The sequence below is a fragment of the Oryza sativa genome, chromosome 5 (assembly GCF_034140825.1).
Source record: "Oryza sativa Japonica Group chromosome 5, ASM3414082v1".
NCBI classification, from domain to species: Eukaryota; Viridiplantae; Streptophyta; class Magnoliopsida; order Poales; family Poaceae; genus Oryza; species Oryza sativa.
In genome coordinates, this window is record NC_089039.1 from 30,160,561 (window position 1) to 30,170,126 (window position 9,566).

General features: G+C 47.0%; 1 long non-coding RNA gene across 1 annotated transcript; it reads left to right on the plus strand.

The window, feature by feature from the left end:
• Positions 1-1,659: 1,659 nt before the first annotated feature.
• LOC136356721 (uncharacterized) lies at positions 1,660-3,948 on the plus strand. Its single transcript, XR_010741650.1, has 2 exons — positions 1,660-2,240; positions 2,559-3,948. It is a non-coding gene; the product is annotated as an uncharacterized lncRNA (long non-coding RNA).
• The last annotated feature ends 5,618 nt before the right edge of the window (positions 3,949-9,566 follow it).

Below are 9,566 nucleotides of genomic sequence, written 5' to 3' on the forward strand. Positions count from 1 at the left end.
TCTGGAGAGTTGGACCCCCAGAGATTTTTCTAGAAATTACTTACCATAGGCCACGAAGCAGCGGTTGTTTCGGCGAAACATCGAATATCTGAGGGTCCACAACTGGTTTTCAACGAGGTGGTTAGTATAGGGATGGCACATAGGACGTTAGGGTGGATAGCTTAGACGATGTCGGTGTCAAGCGCGTCGACTAACCGCGCCGTTAAGGTAGGCTGGCGGGCGCGACACTGTGGAATGCAGATGTAGAATTCTGTGGAAATAAAAGCCTTGATAATTTTGCCTTCCGGTCATGGAATCGAGTTAGGTTTTTTTTTACGGCTGCAGAATCACGGGCCTCACCCTAAAGAGATTGGATTTGGAGAGTTGGACCCCCAGAGATTTTTCTAGAAATTACTTACCATAGGCCACGAAGCAGCGGTTGTTTCGGCGAAACGTCGAATATCTGAGGGCTGGTTTTCAATGAGGTGGTTAGTATAGGGATGGCACATAGGACGTTAGGGTGGATAGCTTAGACAATGTCGGTGTCAAGCGCGTCCACTAACCGCGCCGTTAAGGTAGGCTGGCGGGCTCGACACTGTGGAATGCAGATGGAGAATTCTGTGCAAATTAAAACCTTGATAACTTTGCCTTCCGGTCAAGGAATTGAGCTAGGTTTTTTTTTATGGCTGCAGAATCACGGGCCTCACCCTAGAAAGACTGGATTTGGAGAGTTGGACCCCCAGAGATTTTTCTAGAAATTACTTACCATAGGCCACGAAGCAGCAGTTGTTTCGGCGAAACGTCGAATATCTGAGGGTCCACAACTGGTTTTCAACGAGGTGGCTAGTATAGGGATGGCACATAGGACGTTAGGGTGGATAGCTTAGATGATGTCGGTGTCAAGCGCGTCGACTAACCGCGCCGTTAAGGTAGGCTGGCGGGCGCGACACTGTGGAATGCAGATGGAGAATTCTTTGCAAATTAAAACCATGATAACTTTGCCTTCCGGTCAAGGAATCGAGCTAGGTTTTTTTTGACGGCTGCAGAATCACGGGCCTCACCCTAGAGAGACTGGATTTGGAGAGTTGGACCCCCAGAGATTTTTCTAGAAATTACTTACCATAGTGTCACATCCTGATTTCTGTTTCAGGATTTATAAATTATTTAATAAATTATTATTAGAATTTATATTAAATGTTCATTAATTTACAAGTGAAGTTAAATGTGGGAAATAAAATTTCCTAAATATAAAGCATGGATGGATTTAATTTTTATTAAATTATCCATGGTTAATTATACTCTCTGGAGTTTTCTCGGATTTTTCGGAGCTCAATTCCTAATTTTTAATCATACAAAGAGCATTTCAGTAATTACCCACATATTAAATTAATCATTAAATGGTCTAATTATAATTTTTTTAAGTACTTTGAGTGTCCAAGTATTTTCATGATTTTTCTTGAAATTATTTGAGCATTGGAAGTATTTTTAACAATTCAAAGATCATTTAAGTGATTATTTTAATTGGGAAAGTAATAAAATCCTCCTCCTCAGCTTGGGCCATTTTCGGCCCATTCCTTCCTTTCCTTCCTCTCTCTTCCGCCGGCCCAACCTGAGCCGCCTCCTCTCCTCTCAGCCTAGCCGGAAAAGTCTAATTTACCTCCCTGGCACTGTTCATCTTCCAGCTCTGGACAGAGCCGAGCCGCCCGTGCTGTGCCCTGTGCAGCCGCCGCTTCCTCCGTTAAATCTCGCCTCCCCGTTGCTCCTTTTTTCCAATTTAGTTGAGGGGAAATATTCCTCTTATCCTCCTCTATCTTTACCCCCAAAAATCGGAGCTAATCGTTGAGTATCTTATCCGAATCGAACTCGTTTTCGAGTTTATCTCCAAAACCGAGTTTTTTGATTTTCCGGATCGATTTCTTGCGGGAGGAGTCCGATCTCTTCAATCCAAGGCTATAAATAGGACCCCCTAGTCCTCCTCTTTCGTTTGCCCCCTCTCCCGTGGTCTCCCGTGCCTCGCAGCGCCGCCGCCACCTGCTCCGCCCCGCCGTCGTCGCCGGCCGAGCTCCATCCGCGTCGCGCCGCCGCCTCCGTCGTCGCCGCCGGTCGCCGTCACCGCCGTAAGGTGCGCCGAGGTGTGGAGAAGCCCGGCCGCTCTCTCCCCGCTGTCGCCGGTCACCGGAGTCCCGTCACCACCGCCGACCGAAGCCGCGCCGCCAATAGACCTCGTCGCCGGCCGTCGTCGTTCGTCGTTTGGTTCGAGGGTGAGTACCGTTGGGTTCGTCTCGTTGTCCTCTACGTGTTCATGTCCTCCAAAGTCGCAGCCGACCATCCAATCTCCGGCGAGGTCGCCATCTTGGTCTGGCCATTGATGAGGTCATCATGACGTCATCATCGTTTTTCTTTTTCCTGTTTTTTCTAATAGATTAAATCTTCGGAAATTCATAACTAAATCATCGTAACTCGGTTTTGAGTGGTTCAAGTTGCTAAATTCATCTAAAATCATGATCTACATGTTTGTTTACTTTATATGTACTGTTTATTTGGTTTTTATTAGTCTTTTTCTTCGTTTTGCGTGTTAGCTTGTCGTTTCCGTCGTTGCGAAGGTTCGTGAGTGCGTCAGGAGTGTTCAGAAGATTAATTGAAGACCGATTATTGCAAGGCAAGTCACACAGATCCTAAACACAATCCTTTGAGCATGTTGATCCTATATTTAAATTCTCTATTTATTTCAACTGTGCATTTATTTTCGAATGTCACCGGGTGGTGTGAATCTATTCCTTTGTTATGGCCAATTTGCATTGAATGCCCTATTCCTTGATACCTTGGGTAATAAATTGATTAGCTTGAACCTTATGTATTGGTTTGGTTCAGCTAAATGTTATATATATAATTGCTTAGCAATGCTTAGAAACATTAGCTCACTAATGGGATGAATCATATATACTACATTATTATTATGGTTATATTTAATGGTCGCTCACGATGGTTAATCGTGTGATGTTAATTAATTGATAATTAAAACCTGGTTAAGGTGGGTTGTGAGCATATGGTTTTGATGGTTGTGCTCATGACAATTAAGGACCGGTTCGCGAGCTACTGTTGTGAAACATTTACCGTACCAACCACAAGCCAGCGTGGGCAACGGCTTTATCTTTTGTATAGCATGATTCATTATAGTGCGCCAGACTGAGAAGTGGCGAGAAGTCCACGGGGGTCGCTGGGGAGTCCATGCCTTGTTTATAAGGGGGTGATTATGATCCAGGAAAGGTGCGCTGTAATGGGTTATGCTGTGCAAGGGGTATTGTCACAACTCCTTTCCGAGGTACCGTGGTGGTATTGAGGCACATGGTGACATGATGTGGGGTTGTGTCTTGTGGGTACAGTGGTACACCTCTGGCCAGAGTAAAACTATTCGAATAGCCGTGCCTGCGGTTATGGGCGGGTTGAGCAATGTTTTTCGTGATTAGTCTCACACCTCTCACGATAATTATGGATGCTATAACTGGTAATAATTTGCTTAGCTCCTGGTTTGGAGTTAGATCTGTACAGCCGGGTATGGTTGTTCAGGATGGTTGGGCCTGTGCAGCATGGGTGTGCTGTTCAGTGTTGATTAAAATTTCTGATTAATTACTCCACTGTTTTACTTCTCTTAAATGTTTTGCTAAATGCTGCTTTCGCAAATGAGCCTATATTATGCCATCCTTTGGAATCCTTGTGCACTTGCATATTTGCTGTGTGGCTTGTTGAGTATGTCATATGCTCATTCTTGCAATAATCAATAAACCTCAGTTGAAGATAAAGGATTCAGAAGGAAAAGACGTTTGGCTTATACCCCAGTTGAGCTGCCTGTGGGAGTGGAGCTGAAGCCATCGCTAGACCGTTAATTCCGCTGCTGTTTTCTTTTCTTTTGTAAGTGTGTAACGTTATTATTATGATGGATTTGTATATTAAATTGTCAGTTTGTGTACCTCGGCTGATTCCTGGACGAGGATTTTATGCACAAATAAGTTCGGAAATTACTAGTGAATTTCCGGGCGTGACACATAGGCCACGAAGCAGCGGTTGTTCGGCGAAACGTCGAATATCTGAGGGTCCACAACTGGTTTTCAACGAGGTGGTTAGTATACGGATGGAACATAGGACGTTAGGGTGGATAGCTTAGACGATGTCGGTGTGAAGCGCGTCGACTAACCGCGCCGTTAAGTTAGGCTGGCGGGCGCGAAAGTGTGGAATGCAGATGGAGAATTCTGTGCAAATTAAAACCTTGATAACTTTGCCTTCCGGTCATGGAATCGAGCTAGGTTTTTTTTGATGGCTGCAGAATCACGGGCCTCACACTAGAGAGACTGGATCTGGAGAGTTGGACCCCCAGAGATTTTTCTAGAAATTACTTACCATAGGCCACGAAGCAGCGGTTGTTTCGGCGAAACGTCGAATATCTGAGGGTCCACAACTGGTTTTCAACGAGGTGGTTAGTATAGGGATGGCACATAGGACGTTAGGGTGGATAGCTTAGACGATGTCGGTGTCAAGCGCGTCGACTAACCGCGCCGTTAAGGTAGGCTGGCGGGAGCGACACTGTGGAATGCAGATGTAGAATTCTGTGGAAATAAAAGCCTTGATAATTTTGCCTTCCGGTCATGGAATCGAGTTAGGTTTTTTTTTACGGCTGCAGAATCACGGGCCTCACCCTAAAGAGATTGGATTTGGAGAGTTGGACCCCCAGAGATTTTTCTAGAAATTACTTACCATAGGCCACGAAGCAGCGGTTGTTTCGGCGAAACGTCGAATATCTGAGGGCTGGTTTTCAATGAGGTGGTTAGTATAGGGATGGCACATAGGACGTTAGGGTGGATAGCTTAGACAATGTCGGTGTCAAGCGCGTCCACTAACCGCGCCGTTAAGGTAGGCTGGCGGGCGCGACACTGTGGAATGCAGATGGAGAATTCTGTGCAAATTAAAACCTTGATAACTTTGCCTTCCGGTCAAGGAATTGAGCTAGGTTTTTTTTTATGGCTGCAGAATCACGGGCCTCACCCTAGAAAGACTGGATTTGGAGAGTTGGACCCCCAGAGATTTTTCTAGAAATTACTTACCATAGGCCACGAAGCAGCAGTTGTTTCGGCGAAACGTCGAATATCTGAGGGTCCACAACTGGTTTTCAACGAGGTGGCTAGTATAGGGATGGCACATAGGACGTTAGGGTGGATAGCTTAGATGATGTCGGTGTCAAGCGCGTCGACTAACCGCGCCGTTAAGGTAGGCTGGCGGGCGCGACACTGTGGAATGCAGATGGAGAATTCTTTGCAAATTAAAACCATGATAACTTTGCCTTCCGGTCAAGGAATCGAGCTAGGTTTTTTTTGACGGCTGCAGAATCACGGGCCTCACCCTAGAGAGACTGGATTTGGAGAGTTGGACCCCCAGAGATTTTTCTAGAAATTACTTACCATAGGCCACGAAGCAGCGGTTGTTCGGCGAAACGTCGAATATCTGAGGGTCCACAACTGGTTTTCAACGAGGTGGTTAGTATACGGATGGCACATAGGACGTTAGGGTGGATAGCTTAGACGATGTCGGTGTGAAGCGCGTCGACTAACCGCGCCGTTAAGTTAGGCTGGCGGGCGCGACAGTGTGGAATGCAGATGGAGAATTCTGTGCAAATTAAAACCTTGATAACTTTGCCTTCCAGTCATGGAATCGAGCTAGGTTTTTTTTGATGGCTGCAGAATCACGGGCCTCACACTAGAGAGACTGGATCTGGAGAGTTTGACCCCCAGAGATTTTTCTAGAAATTACTTACCATAGGCCACGAAGCAGCGGTTGTTTCGGCGAAACGTCGAATATCTGAGGGTCCACAACTGGTTTTCAACGAGGTGGTTAGTATAGGGATGGCACATAGGACGTTAGGGTGGATAGCTTAGACGATGTCGGTGTCAAGCGCGTCGACTAACCGCGCCGTTAAGGTAGGCTGGCGGGCGCGACACTGTGGAATGCAGATGTAGAATTCTGTGGAAATAAAAGCCTTGATAATTTTGCCTTCCGGTCATGGAATCGAGTTAGGTTTTTTTTTACGGCTGCAGAATCACGGGCCTCACCCTAAAGAGATTGGATTTGGAGAGTTGGACCCCCAGAGATTTTTCTAGAAATTACTTACCATAGGCCACGAAGCAGCGGTTGTTTCGGCGAAACGTCGAATATCTGAGGGCTGGTTTTCAATGAGGTGGTTAGTATAGGGATGGCACATAGGACGTTAGGGTGGATAGCTTAGACAATGTCGGTGTCAAGCGCGTCCACTAACCGCGCCGTTAAGGTAGGCTGGCGGGCGCGACACTGTGGAATGCAGATGGAGAATTCTGTGCAAATTAAAACCTTGATAACTTTGCCTTCCGGTCATGGAATAGAGCTAGGTTTTTTTTTGACGGCTGCAGAATCATGGGTCTCACCCTAGAGAGGCTGGATTTGGAGAGTTGGACCCCCAGAGATTTTTCTAGAAATTACTTACCATAGGCCACGAAGCAGCGGTTGTTTCGGTGAAACGTCGCATATCTGAGGGTCCACAACTGGTTTTCAACGAGGTGGTTAGTATAGGAATGGCACATAGGACATTAGGGTGGATAGCTTAGACGATGTCGGTGTTAAGCGCGTCGACTAACCGCGCCGTTAAGGTAGGCTGGCGGGCGCGACACTGTGGAATGCAGATGGAGAATTCTGTGCAAATTAAAACCTTGATAACTTTGCCTTCCAGTCATGGAATAGAGCTAGGTTTTTTTTGACGGCCGCAAAATCACGGGCCTCACCCTTGAGAGACTGGATTTGGAGAGTTGGACCCCCAGAGATTTTTCCACAAATTACTTACCATAGGCCACGAAGCAGCGGTTTATTCGGCGACACGTCGAATATCTGAGGGTCCACAACTGGTTTTCAACGAGGTGCTTAGTATAGGGATGGCACAGAGGACGTTAGGGTGGATAGCTTAGACGATGTCGGCGTCAAGCGCGTCGACTAACCGCGCCGTTAAGTTTGGCTGGCGGGCGCGACACTGTGGAATGCAGATGGAGAATTCTGTGCAAATAAAAACCTTGATAACTTTGCCTTCCGGTCTTCGAATCGAGCTAGGTTTTTTTTGACGCCTTCAGAATCACGGGCCTCACTGAAGAGAGACTGGATTTGGAGAGTCGGACCCCCAGAGATTTTTGTAGAAATTACTTACCATAGGCCACGAAGTAGCGGTTGTTGTTTCGGCGAAACGTCGAATATCTGAGGGTCCACAATTTGTTTTCAATGAGGTGGTTAGTATAGGAATGGCACATAGGACGTTAGGTGGATAGCTTAGACGATGTCAGTGTCAAGCGCGTCAACTAACCACACCGTTAAGGTAGGCTGGCGGGCGCGACACTGTGGAATGCAGATGGAGAATTCTGTGCAAATTAAAACCTTGATAACTTTGCCTTCCTGTCATGGAATCGAGCTAGGTTTTTTTTGACGGCTTTAGAATCACGGGCCTCACCCTAGAGAGACTGGATTTGGAGAGTTGGACCCCCCAGAGATTTTTCTAGAAATTACTTACCATAGGCCACGAAGCAGCGGTTGTTTCGGCGAAACGTCGAATATCTGAGGGTCCACAACTGGTTTTCAACGAGGTGGTTAGTATAGGAATGGCACATAGGACGTTAGGGTGGATAGCTTAGACGATGTCGGTGTGAAGCGCGTCGACTAACCGCGCCGTTAAGTTAGGCTGGCGGGCGCGACAGTGTGGAATGCAGATAGAGAATTCTGTGCAAATTAAAACCTTGATAACTTTGCCTTCCAGTCATGGAATCGAGCTAGGTTTTTTTTGATGGCTGCAGAATCACGGGCCTCACACTAGAGAGACTGGATCTGGAGAGTTGGACCCCCAGAGATTTTTCTAGAAATTACTTACCATAGGCCACGAAGCAGCGGTTGTTTCGGCGAAACGTCGAATATCTGAGGGTCCACAACTGGTTTTCAACGAGGTGGTTAGTATAGGGATGGCACATAGGACGTTAGGGTGGATAGCTTAGACGATGTCGGTGTCAAGCGCGTCGACTAACCGCGCCGTTAAGGTAGGCTGGCGGGCGCGACACTGTGGAATGCAGATGTAGAATTCTGTGGAAATAAAAGCCTTGATAATTTTGCCTTCCGGTCATGGAATCGAGTTAGGTTTTTTTTTACGGCTGCAGAATCACGGGCCTCACCCTAAAGAGATTGGATTTGGAGAGTTGGACCCCCAGAGATTTTTCTAGAAATTACTTACCATAGGCCACGAAGCAGCGGTTGTTTCGGCGAAACGTCGAATATCTGAGGGCTGGTTTTCAATGAGGTGGTTAGTATAGGGATGGCACATAGGACGTTAGGGTGGATAGCTTAGACAATGTCGGTGTCAAGCGCGTCCACTAACCGCGCCGTTAAGGTATGCTGGCGGGCGCGACACTGTGGAATGCAGATGGAGAATTCTGTGCAAATTAAAACCTTGATAACTTTGCCTTCCGGTCAAGGAATTGAGCTAGGTTTTTTTTTATGGCTGCAGAATCACGGGCCTCACCCTAGAAAGACTGGATTTGGAGAGTTGGACCCCCAGAGATTTTTCTAGAAATTACTTACCATAGGCCACGAAGCAGCTGTTGTTTCGGCGAAACGTCGAATATCTGAGGGTCCACAACTGGTTTTCAACGAGGTGGCTAGTATAGGGATGGCACATAGGACGTTAGGGTGGATAGCTTAGATGATGTCGGTGTCAAGCGCGTCGACTAACCGCGCCGTTAAGGTAGGCTGGCGGGCGCGACACTGTGGAATGCAGATGGAGAATTCTTTGCAAATTAAAACCATGATAACTTTGCCTTCCGGTCAAGGAATCGAGCTAGGTTTTTTTTGACGGCTGCAGAATCACGGGCCTCACCCTAGAGAGACTGGATTTGGAGAGTTGGACCCCCAGAGATTTTTCTAGAAATTACTTACCATAGGCCACGAAGCAGCGGTTGTTCGGCGAAACGTCGAATATCTGAGGGTCCACAACTGGTTTTCAACGAGGTGGTTAGTATACGGATGGCACATAGGACGTTAGGGTGGATAGCTTAGACGATGTCGGTGTGAAGCGCGTCGACTAACCGCGCCGTTAAGTTAGGCTGGCGGGCGCGACAGTGTGGAATGCAGATGGAGAATTCTGTGCAAATTAAAACCTTGATAACTTTGCCTTCCAGTCATGGAATCGAGCTAGGTTTTTTTTGATGGCTGCAGAATCACGGGCCTCACACTAGAGAGACTGGATTTGGAGAGTTGGACCCCCAGAGATTTTTCTAGAAATTACTTACCATAGGCCACGAAGCAGCGGTTGTTTCGGTGAAACGTCGCATATCTGAGGGTCCACAACTGGTTTTCAACGAGGTGGTTAGTATAGGAATGGCACATAGGACATTAGGGTGGATAGCTTAGACGATGTCGGTGTTAAGCGCGTCGACTAACCGCGCCGTTAAGGTAGGCTGGCGGGCGCGACACTGTGGAATGCAGATGGAGAATTCTGTGCAAATTAAAACCTTGATAACTTTGCCTTCCAGTCATGGAATAGA